Source organism: Hakea prostrata, chromosome 8 (genome assembly GCF_041222555.1).
Source record: "Hakea prostrata isolate BN-2017 chromosome 8, UWA_Hpros_2, whole genome shotgun sequence".
Classification (NCBI taxonomy): domain Eukaryota; kingdom Viridiplantae; phylum Streptophyta; class Magnoliopsida; order Proteales; family Proteaceae; genus Hakea; species Hakea prostrata.
The window spans coordinates 8,897,588-8,910,654 of NC_142607.1; the positions used below are offsets into that span (position 1 = coordinate 8,897,588).

The window sequence follows — 13,067 nt, forward strand, 5'->3', positions numbered from 1 at the left end:
CAAAGACATGTGTCCTCACCTTCACACCTTTTCAAAACTGAAGAAGCTTTTTTAATTTCTTTTCCAACTTTGGCTTAAAAAAAAGGAAGTAAAAGTATATTTATATATATTTGAAAAACCAAGGAATAGATTATTTCATCAAGAAAAAAAGGTTATCCTTCTTTTTTGGTCTAGACACAATGACACATCACAGTGTCCCATTGTTCAAAATTCCATTTATTATTTAAATTCCCATGAATATTGGGTTTTGTGATTGGCTCATATTTTAGTTGTAGAGCATCTGATTGGTCAAAGAATATATATACTAGTTACGTAATGACATTTGTTAATTAGATCATTATATCGATGCTCCATATGTCTACGCAGAAGAAAGAATGTATGAATATAAAAAGATGACATATAAAATAGATAATATATTTTAAATAAAAAATAAGTTGATTAACAAAATTTCATGTATGATGAATTAAATGTCATTATCTCATGTAGTCATGTGTTACAAGGAAAATTGGGGGAAAAATATTAGATATGAGACAAAAAAAAAATATCATTATAAGATTGGATTTTTATATGAAAATATCTTGGTTATATTGTCCGAATAAATGAACATATATATGACTATGTGAGGAGAATGATTGAATAACAATTTAAGTTGATAATCATAATTATAAATAAAAAAAAAATTAGAGGAGATTTATGATACTACCACTAGATGGTTTTCGAGAAATGTTTGATAACTAATCAATATTTAATTCCTCAAGAATTCAAATCTTCTTGAGGCCAAGGGATGAAGACCCTCCTTATATCTAAATTAGAGCGAATTGCACTGGCACCCTAAAATAGAGCTTTAAAGCACTGACATGCAACTTTTATGTTTGAAAACACATACACCCCAAAATTGGATTTTCATTGGACACATTAGTCCAATTTGTCACTAAAAACAATTAAGTATTTGTTAATTATAGGAATATTTTTGGAATTGTAAACAGTGATTTAACAATTTTCAAGGACAAATTGGACTAATGTGTCAATGAAAATTCAATTTTGAGGTATCTGTATTTAAACTTAAAGTGAGGTGTCACTGTGTCGTGCTTTCAGGCTTCCATTTTGGGTGCCGATGCAATTTGCTCTCTAAATTATATATAGCAAGCTATCTTAAGGATGTAGTCTAGGCAGACATAAAATAATCTGGATGAACTTAAGAAAGTGAGCTCCCCTTAATGTATGGTGATGGAGGTCTAGATAGAATTATCCTCTAACCTCGAATATATAAAAATCGTACTCAAGAAAATGAAAACAGATGCCAAAGATGGATTTGATCCTAGATGGGCTATTGCGTTATGAGAGAAACCTTAATTGGTGCCAATATGGATTTGATTATAAATGGGTTAGGCTCATGTTAGGCAATGGTTTTCCCTATGCAACCATTTTGTCCCACCTCTCCCTTTTTCTCAAAATCGTTAGGCTTTAGTAAGATAAGGAGACAGCACAGGTTAGTTAAGATACGAAGTGATAAAAGTTAGTTAAGATATATGAAGAGGTAACCTATTCAAGGTTAGATGTTGACATTCTTGGTTGGTTCATGTTTAGTTAAGATATACAAGATTACAAGAAGTCATTCTATATAGTCTTGAAGATATTTTTGAAGCTTGTGGTGCTTTTCCCTCACATTCCTTTTATGACAAGCCAATTGGTTTGGTAATGGGCCCAACAAATGCCTACGTGGACAAAAAATGTACAGTGAAAAATTTTCTACTTATTCAAAATCGACAAATCACTTTTTGGAAGGCATTTGGGGTACTTGTGCAAACAAAGAAAATACCTAATCCATATTATTCTAGGTTAGGCATTTTGGCAATGTTAGGGCTTTTACATGTTTCCTAATCCTATGTATATTTATCAAGAGTGAATTCCAGCACTTTTTTGTTATTCAGTACTTCATTGGTTTAAAAGGCACAAACTAGTCGATACGTGTTCATGATGAATTTGTGGTGCTGAGCTTTTAGTTTGGTGGAAGGCAACCAGGTAGATGGCACACTGGATTTGGGTTCAACTTCAGTGCTGTACATTTAATGCGCAATACTGTGCTGCTTACAGTCGAGATCGAAATCTAGGCCTAGATTTGATCTCGACCATCAGCAGTAGTGAATGCGTAGCATTCAAGTTGATTCCCTCTAGATTCGTATCCTTTCCATCTTTCATTGTCCTTGATTGATCTTGTCTATCTAACTGTCATATGGGCGACGTGTAGACTTGTTTAATTATGACCCACGAATGAAGATGACTCACACATTTTTGAAAATGGACTATTTACGTTTCAGCCATTTCTAAATGGGCTGATTTTGTATCAGCCCTTCCATCTGACGATTGCAAGTAAACCAATCCACGTGTCATCCTTTTTTACCCTAGATTTTTTCTTGAATTAGTATTAGAATTAATATGGATTCGTCTACCCCTTGCTCTCTTTGACCTGGATCAACATGGACAGAGTGGGCCGAACGTAAATCAGTCCATAACTAGAGTATCCAGTGATCCCAATACCAAATACCTAAGAAATCTTAAGGCCCACTTCCATATTGAAGCCCACAAGCCCATAATCCCATCCTTTTTTTGTACCCATACTTGTCAACCCATGCATGATGCACCTAGGAATGTAAACGGATCAAGTAGTGCATTATCACCTTTGCAGACCTGGCTTCAGTCCTGCACATTAACTGTTTAGCGACATAAAGGAGACCGTCAAATTGAGATTTTGATATCGACAGTTGTTTCGATCTCAACTGTTAAACAATTAACAGTCTAGATTGAAATCTCGACCAAAATCTCGGATATGACAGTCCAAAATTTCAGGATGGTAAATGCACAAGATTGAATTTTTTTTACATCTATGCTTCCCCCACTTAGATGTTAATCACATTAATGCGTAGGACTGTCCGGCAACATAAAGGAGACTATTGAATTGAGATTTCGATCTCAACCAAAATTCGGATTTGACGGTCCAAAATTTCATAGGATGGTAAACACGTAAGATTAAAACTTTTTTGCATCTATGCTTCCCCGGCTTAGATGTCGATCCAATTTGTGTGCTGTGTGTGTTTGGGTAGATTCGATCACATATCGTCAACAACCTTTATTTGGATCATCGATATTTTACTGTTAAGATTCAAGCCCATGATAGCCCAACTTGGCCCACGATAACCCTTTCTCTTTTTATTTTCATTTTTTATTATCCCCAGAAACGGAGATTTCACAGCATAGGAAGTCTGGAAAAAATATGTAAGATTTCCAGCAATCACCCCCCCAAAAAAAAAAAAAAAAAAAAAAAAAAAAAAAAAAAAAAAAAGAGAAGAAGAAAAAAGAGGACTAGAGATATCATGGTGTTCAAGAGATTTTTGTCCGGAGTGATGGAATACAACTTGAGTTCAAATTATAACTTCAGATATCTGGAAATTTTCCTAGTTTGCTTGAATAATGAATATATCCCTAGGTAAAGGGTACTATTTTGTAATCATATAGATAATCCTAGCTTATGAAACCCTATGTGCTCAAAGTTCATCTAATCACCTATAGACCTAAGTTAATAGGTGATGATTAGTATAAACTAATTATTGAAAATAGAGTTAAGCTGAGAAAACAAATCTTATGAAACAAGAATGAACAAATACCCTTTCCGTTTCCCCTTTTTTAAGGTAACAGCTCAGCTTTATTAAAGAAAAATAAAAGAATACAATTTACTAGGGGCGTTGAGGAAGTAGTTGTGGTGCGCGCAAACTGGCTCGGATGAACCTCAGATCAAAAAAAAATGTCATCATTTAAACAATAGATTTGGGAACTCACTTATGTTAATGTGTGCAGGTATATTTGATGAACTAAATGGAGATAGCTAGAGCATAGGTTTATTGTGGGATGGAAAAGTCAAAGATCTACAAAAAGGAGTCGCTGCATCAGGACAACTAATGAAGCATCTATTGGAAGCCATTTGGGAGGTGATATAAAGGGCACAAAAAAAAGATATCCAACTAAAGCATATATGGTGTGATGCATTACTAGGAGACATCCTCACCACAGAAAAACAAATCAACCAAGTAACCCCCTATTATTTTCTCAATTTTGAAGATGATGATACTAATCACAACCAAATTAGAAGTCTGTAACTTAAACCAGGGTGCAGCTAAAAATTGGCTCTTTAGACTATCAAATGAACATGGAGGACTACTATCCAATGAGACCATGTTTCACTATGGATGTAGCCATTATGCTTAATATCTATAAATTTTTATCTTTATCATAATAAATATATAAAAAAAAATAATAGTAAAAAAAAACTATCGAGAGACTATTTGATTAAAAATCTTTAAATATGGTATTGTTTTTAAACTAGCCACCTCTTAAATCTAGTTGTTTAAGGGCCTGTTTGGTTGCATGAGTCGGGGAGATTTCAAATTTATGGAGTCATAATTCATAAAATGTTAATTGTTTGGTTGACGTGAATTTGTGGAATTTTCTTATGAGAAATTGTTTGGTCAATGTGATTTTTGTGAATGCACAAATGTTTAGTACTTTTATGTAGGATTTCACCCCATATCCATAAATCTACAGATTCACCTTTTTTTAGTGTAAAAATATAAATCTCTAGATTTCATGAATCCATGAATTCTCACAACAAAACGAGTATAAATCTAGCATTCATGAATCGAGAGATTCGAAATCTTTGGATTTATGTAACCAAAGAATCCCTAAACAAAGCACACACTATTGATGTCACATTGAAGCAATAGTTTATCGATGTTTTTGAAAAGGTAGCATTTTTTTTTTTTTTTTTTGGTAAAGTTGCGCACATTCAATTCGTCTCACGAATGCCTCAAAAGTTGCTTCAAAATTCGTTTTCAACCCTAAGAATACCTATAAAGACTCATTATTTATATCTTTTTGAAGTCACTTGGAATTCGGTGCTTCCGATGGAGAGCCACTTTCCCTAAAAATAATTTGCCGTTTTTAAAATTTAATTTTTTCCCCTTAGAATTCTTAATACTTCTCAATAAGCACATCAAATGATTGACACAATGCATGGATGCATCATGGAAAATAAAAATATTATCTCCAAATAACAATAGCAGGGGAACCCATACCAACCATGTTCTTTTGATTCCCACAAAACAGCTCTACGGGCAATATAAATATAAGTGGAAAAATATTATGTTTTGACTCGAATTCTTATACTTAATTTGGAAGATGGACATGCATCAACATATTTTGGTGGCAACCTGAATGACCTGCTTCCCCTAATTAAAGTCTATATATATGTATCTTATGTTCGCCCACAACATTATTAAGAGATTTGAGATTTGGAGATTAGGGTTTTGGGTGAAAGTTCTTATAACATTATTCTTTGCGAGACGTTGTGCGATATCTTTTTGTTCTTCTTTTACAAAATGAAAAACTCTTCTTCTTCATCCATGCACGTAGCATACCTTATCATTGTGTAAACCATGTTAAATTTCTGTGTGTTTTCTTGTTTATTTATTTTTCGATTCGTTATTTCATGGTATTTGTTATAACAGAAAATCAGATCACCTTGACTTAAACCACATCCACCCTAAGAATCCCTTGGTCCCCCATTAATACTACTGATATTATAGTAGAAATAAGAATATATCAAATCCGTCAACATCCAAGTGTTAGAGAAAGTGAGAAACCAAACCTGTTCAAAACTACGATCTGAATATGTCATATGCTTTATCACATCTAGTTGATTAGTTTTGACGCCAAATAAAAGTACACTATAATTATTTTTCCTCTTTAAAACAACCCTGTTCTTTTGAAATCAGTTGTAACTTGTAAGAAGCACATCCATCAATCTTGTTTACATATTGATTGAAAGTACTTTACATGAAAAGCTTGCCATGCACATTGGTTGATACTTATTCAAGACTCACCGCCCCTCCACCTTGGGTATCAGATTAAGAAATTACTCCCTTGAGACTTGAGTAGCACCCAAATCCTGAAAAATGAGGTTGCTGCCTTGCTCCAAGTCGTATATATATAATTTCTTCCTTCTAGGGTATCTCATTCTCGCCTAGTATATTTGAATCATCTTCAATGATCAATGAAGAAATCACGTCAAGTAATTCATCATGCACTACAACAGCACTGCACCTCCTACGATTTTCGTTTGAGCTTGTGCGGATGTTTCCATGCAGGCTCAAGGAAGCAAGAGGTCATTTTACAGTATGAGGCCCGACCCCTTCTCTTCCTTTCATCCTTTCCAAGTTCCCAACTCAACACCAAGTCATATACTTGCTCCTTGCTCATACTTCCCAAGAAAGTAAATAGAGAATTAGAGAGGAAGAAAATGTGATTTATTGTCTTCTCTGGCAACGATGAATTGAACTTAAGGGATTTAGAAGTCGAGGAAGAAAAGCATCCAAGAGATAGATGAAATGACTCATCTCTTTCTCTGCCATCCTTTTCTATGTTCTCTTTGTCAACCCAATCTTCTCTCGGCGGTCCAGCTTTAAGTCTAACTTTTGATTCTCTTAAATTCCAAATTAGGGTTCATCTCTTCTCACAACCCACTACCTTTCATTGGGAATTAAATCAACCAATTGTGGTTATAATTCTCAATTCCTACAAAATCTGCTTATCATTTTCCTAGATTCCTCCTTTTCTTTCTAGATTTTTGTTTGCAGTTGGGGTGAAAAGAGTTATGACATTAATCATTCATTGTTACTCCTTCATAAGATTTCTCATAATAAGAAGCATAAAATTTTACATTAGAGTCCTTCTAGTGAAGGCTAAAATCAGGTTAAGTTCATTCATGAAATGACTACGTCACCCATATATTAAATAAGTTATAGAGAGTATATTAGTAATTTTATTTTTATTAATTTAAGCCAAGAATAATTTGATCATCTTATGAATGAATTTAACACCTTTCAAAGTGAGGTAATTGAGTTTGAATCTAAATGTAATTTAAAGAACACAACTCTATTCTAGCCCTCACTAGAGAAACCCTAATGTAAAATTTTCTAAGTAGCAACATAAGCAGTTAACTCGGCCCCACCAATTGAGATTGCCATCCAGCTCCATTGCTACATTGACTTGAGCTCATAATCAACTTCTAATGGTCCAGGAAAGTACCCACAGATCATTTCTAATCAGTAACCCATTTTATTTAATTAACAGCAATAAGAAGACCTGCTCACCTGCCTGAGAAGAAGATCATTTCTTGTAGATTTTTCTCATGGAAGACAGGGAGAAAGTGAGTTTCATAATTAAAAATTAAAAATAAAAACTGGTTTGGAGGTTCATTCATGTCGTCTAGTGATTTCATTCTGGAAGTCTTGACTTTGTATCATCAAAAGGAGCTTTAGTGATGATAATGGACAAATCTTGAAATCTAGACCTCATGATTTTCCATTCGTGAAAATGATAACCTTTTTCTGGTTCAAAAGTGGCATTCATGGAGGTCATTCAGATAACTGTTGAAATATAGAAACTCAGTGGTGGAGGAGAAAGGGTTTTGTAAGGGGTTGAATGGTGCCAAGTGTGCTTTCTAATTTTAGAAAAAACTAAAGGAGAGACTTGAGAGGATAAGATTTTTTTGTCACCACATATGGTGCCAAATGCATTATATTCAAAGTTTTCATCAACTGTCTCTAATAGTTGAAGAACTAGGATGTCTGACCAACTTGATTTTTAGGAACCCCTTATGACTTGACCTTCAAAATTTTTGAATATGATTTTTTTGTTTCAATTAATTAATTTTGCCCCTTAACTATAGTTTGATTTAAAATCAAATTCTATTCTTTATGAAATCACTATTGGTCCTTCCATCAATGTTAATGTTAAGAGGTCGTTAAGATTAGCTATGTAATGTTGATTTTGTCCTTTAAAATTACTGATTTCTTTTATACTATAGTTTAATTACTATCATATCTTTTATAATTTTTAAAATTACAAACCCAATCTTGGACTCCTCAATTTATTGATGCTCCTTGCCGTTAAGTTTTGCTAGTTGATTGATAATGCAACATATTTGTATTTTTCAAAACCCTCCAAAATAAACTTAAAATTTGTAAAAAATTAGTTATTTACTCTTTATGTCATCTTTTATTTTATATATACAAACATGCTTTATTAAGCCGGGAGATGGGGATATTAATATATGTCTCAGTGAGAGTCCAACCCACAACCTCTCACTAAAAGGTGTTGGCTTCAACCACTAGAACAGTTCTGCGTTGCCTTATGCCATCTTTTTAGGATTCAACTCTTTGAAATCCAATATGAATATAATATAATTTTTTTTGGTAATTCATATGATTTTTTTTAAATGAACATAATATTATCTGTTGGCTTCTTAATTCTAGTGAAGTTAAAATGGACATTGCTGTCAAAGATGGTTGGGAATAATAATTTTCATAAAGGTTAGGGTTTAAAAAAAATTAAACTATAGTATAAAGGACATTAAATTATCTAAAAATAATAGAAAACCTTAAAGTTATTCTGAAGTACTTGTAAAATACAAGAAACATTAGTAATTTCAGGTAAAATTTAAGATTGAATTAGTAACTTTAACAAGTATAAAAAGATAAGACAGTAACGGAAGAGAATATCACAGGTTTGAGTTCAGTACCTACTGCAAGAAGCAACACAGGTTTGAGTTCAGTACTTCAGTCACAACCACGTCCAAACTATCATACCACTATATGTTGCCAGCCACCTCTAAGAGGAGTGATCAAGATCAATTCTGATGTTGCACTACGGGCAAATAGGACAGCAAGTGGTATCGGCATTGTAGCACGAGATTGGAATGGAAATCCACTAGTGGCGAAATCAATTTCAGCATTGTTTGGTGAAGCTGAGGTTGGTGAGGCAATGGGGATTAGACAAGGGCTCTGGTTAGCTGTTGAAGAAGGTTGGCTTCATGTAATCTTGGAGTCTGATTGTCTTTCAGTGGTGAGGCTACTCTTACACCCACATATCCCTGTCCAATTTCAGCTTCAAAATGTGATATATAATATTAGATATTTGGCAGCAGCCCTCCTTTCGTGTGTTTTTTGTTTTACTCCAAGAGAAGCCAATTTTGTGGCTCATTCTTTGGCCCAGGAAGCCCTAGTGCTAGAAACTGCACTGGTTTGGCAAAATTCCACTGCCTGGCTGAAGGAGCATGTTCCTCAACCAGAGCCTTTGTCTCCATCAATATAGTTGTATTACCCAAAAAAAAATCATTATTTATTTTATTATTTTAATTTTTTTTTCACTGATAAATTAGTATGGATATATGATATGTACATCGGATCAAGCACAGGGCACAGGGGAGTCAAACGATTGATGGCATCAATCAAAAAAATAATTTCTTTCCCTGCAACTGTCTCTCTGTAATCATCTTAGAGCCCATGGTTTTCCTACTACTAGTGTCTCTTCAAAGGTTTGGTCTTCTTGCCTTGTTGGAGACACAAGAACTTTACCCCAAAAGGACACAGCTTTACCCACAGCATTTGTGTTTGTATTCTCAATTAACAATGTATTCTTCCTGCCTTTTACTGTCACGCATCTCACGAATCACGCACTCACGCCTGGAGTGTTTCATGTGGTTACCAATTGTGCTGAAAAAAATGGGTAGAAATTGCCAATTGCTTTTGGTGGATGGCTCTGTTTTTTGCTGACATTTCGTGTCTGAATCACTTTGAGTTCCATCATGGTGTCTGCAGACTACAAAAGGTGAGTGAGAATCTTTCCTCATCTATTGGTGTTTTGATCCGTATGTATGCTCAAATCATTTCATTCTTGAACTTAAAAAAAAATTCTCTCTTTGGATTTTCTCCAAACAAGTGGTGGCCTGGGTGGTTCTCATTGTGACTTTGCAGTGGTTACTGTTTACACGTAAACCTTTTATAAATGATGATCTACACCTTTAACTAAAATAATCTCAAATAAATCCAACCATTACATCCTTCTGAAGGAGTGGAAGGAACATAATGATGGCAGTACTAGATTTTAAATTCAAACCCTTTTGCCAAAAACCCTAATTTGTCAACGCTTGCAGCTACAGGAGAAGATAAAGAGAAGGAATACGGAATACCTTTTTTTTTTTTTTTGTCTTCATGGAAACAGGAAACCTGCTAAGTTTCCTCGAAATCTTATGAATATCCCACAGTACTGAGTGTATGTGCTTGACTAAATTAGTGGGAGAGATTTTTTTTTTTTTTGGGTTAACGTGGGAGAGAATTCTTATGTTATGCTTTTGTCATTCTCCACTTCCATGGTGGGGTGGGTTTTCTTTCCATGCTGGTTTTGGGTTTTGCGTCTTATTAATCTTCAATGATGTTGCCCACTCAATTCGCCTTACCAAAACAGTGACAACCTTATCAGATTTGCGAAACTACTGGAGAATATCCTTCATGACTGGAACTGAAAATCCCATTTGTGGTCTTTGTTTAATCTGTTTTAAAAACCAGACATGAGACCTTGGTTGACAAATATGTGATTTACACTACCATAGTAGAAGACAGGTTAGGTAGACCACCATCAGAGCTTCTGTGGTTCTCACCTTTTTGACTTTGGAGGGGGAAAGGACACATGTGCCAACACCACCACAAACATCTGATCTGAAGAGTTTATATAACCAAGAATGGTATAAAAGGAGGGGGAAGAGCATGGGTTGTGGGAAGCAAGCAGAGACAAAGTGCTAAAACCCATCAGCAACATAGTGGTTTATAGACATGGCTGGCTCTATGCTTGGTGTTTCCCTAGTTATTCTATTGGGTTTTTCTCATCTTATCTCCTTGAATGCTGTCCCAGTAACAAGTATATCTCTCTCACATTTCTCCTTCTACTTGACTTAAACATTTCCTTTTGCTAAGCTTTCATTGTCTTTGTGCTTACAGGAACTAGAAGTCTGTTGTCCAAACCTCAAGAAGTTACACCTATGGAGATTAATAACCATCAGGTATGTTACAAATTTGATGAACAGGTTTTTAGCAAAATCAATGAACAAGATTCATGTGAAATTTTTGATGCTGGGTTTTCCATGTATCCTTATTCTTTCTATTCCCTTCTTCTGAAAATAGGAAATCACAGATGAAAACTGGGAGGAAGCATTCTTCATCAATGGAAGAATGGAATTGGAAAAAATGGATTATCCAGGATCAGGAGCCAATAACAGGCACACTCCACATCCATCAGCAGTTGAAAAACAGAGTTAGGAGCCCAGGAGTATGAAACTCTTTAGGTTCATAGGTAGCAATCTTGATGATCTAGCTATTATAATGTAAGAAATTTTTATGAACATGACTTGAGTCTTCTGAAATAGCTTTCGAGAATATCAGAACAGGGAAAGACACACTGTTTGTAACTAGAGTGAGTCTACTAGTATCTATAGTTTGATATGTTTAAGTGCTGCTACTGTATTATTCAGCAATAAGCATTTATCAACTCTTTGACCTTGTAGGAAGCTTAAAGCTATCACTGAAGGTCTTGTAAGCTCTAAAGTCAATTCATCTGCACAAATGTGTTGGGTAGTGTTTTGTTTTCTGGAAACAGGTTTTTTTTTTTCTTTTGGTAATAGAATTCCATTGAAACGGCCAAGACTAATGACGTTTTGATTACAAAGATCAAGAAGCCACGTAGTGGAATTAGGCCAGATCATCATGTTTGCCACAGATAATGTCTTATAAATGGGCTCTAAAACGAAAGAATCAAGCCCACTAAGAAAAATTTTAATATCCTCAACAATGTTGGATATATTGGCCTGAAGACGTCCTGTAAACAGGTTTAAATTCCCTTTTAGAAAGCTATTAAATATTAATCCAGTATTTCTATCAAATCATTACCGATCCATCAAATTTGAAATTAATACCATGAAAATAACAAATGGAAACTACTAAACCTACCCATATGAAGGTGGTCAAAACAATAAAGAATTTTAACCAAAAGAGATCATGTTAATGAAGAAATTGCAACAATTTTCCATTCTATCACATGAAATAAGGTAGGCATTGATACTAAAGTCACACAGTTAAAGAAACAAGGAAGTTAGGTAAAAATTAATGTTGATAGATTATTAACATAACTGAGCATAGTGTCATACGTCATTTAACATTTAATGGTTTTTCAGTGGAGAAGAGCAAGTGGATCTGAGGTGTGAACCACTTAAAACTTTTCAACCACTACTATCTAGGTCGTTCAATCCACCTCTTTCACATTTCAATCGTTTACTTTTTAACAAATAGTTGATGTGCATCATTTGATTGCTTCACCCATTGACATTTTTTAGCTTGGAAATCATGTGTTCCCAAAAACAGTTTGGAATAATTTATAGAATTCTTTAAAATGTTGATCTTTAATAGAGACATGGGGAGCAACCATGATGTTTTGATCCCCTTAATATGATTTGGATGAGGAAGATTGTAGAACTATTTTCAGGCTTTAACTTCAGTTCTGTGCGTTAGCCAACGGTCTAGATCAAAATCTCGACCGTTGGTAGCAGATGCGCATTTAATGCGCAATATTCAAGTCTCTCATATTTTCCAGTGTCTCAGGTTAGCAAATCAGTTTGCACAAGAATTCTAGAAAATGGACAACATAACTAATCATTCACCAAGCAATAATTTGATCAAATGGTTGAGCCTATAACATGATTGGATCAAAATCAATGTTAATGGCTCTCATCTTCCAGATCTTGATGCAATAGGATTTGGAGGCATTGGGAGAGATCATAATAGGAGAATGAGCTTTTACTTTGTTCAAGATTGTGGATCTTAAAGCTCTTTGCAGTAGAATTCACATTTCCTTACTAAAAGTGATAACCTCTATGATGTGATTAACCTCATTAATAATAAGTAAGTTGGAAAAAAATAGCCTGGCAGATCAAGCACGTTATATATATTTGACACTTAGGGAGTTGATGTCTAATTTTACTCATGGGTTTTTTTCTTTCATATTCTTAGAGAAGGAAATAATGTAGCCGACACCCTTGCAACGTATACACCGAGACACGAGGGGGGAACAACAACGACAACAGAAAAACCTATAATTAAATAATTTTGAATTACTGGTAATTGTTGAGA

General features: G+C 34.5%; 1 long non-coding RNA gene across 1 annotated transcript; it reads left to right on the forward strand.

The window, feature by feature from the left end:
- The first annotated feature begins 10,509 nt into the window (after positions 1 to 10,509).
- On the forward strand, positions 10,510 to 11,578 carry LOC149006695 (uncharacterized). The gene is made up of 3 exons (XR_016175289.1): positions 10,510 to 10,806; positions 10,887 to 10,948; positions 11,070 to 11,578. It is a non-coding gene; the product is annotated as an uncharacterized LOC149006695 (long non-coding RNA).
- The last annotated feature ends 1,489 nt before the right edge of the window (positions 11,579 to 13,067 follow it).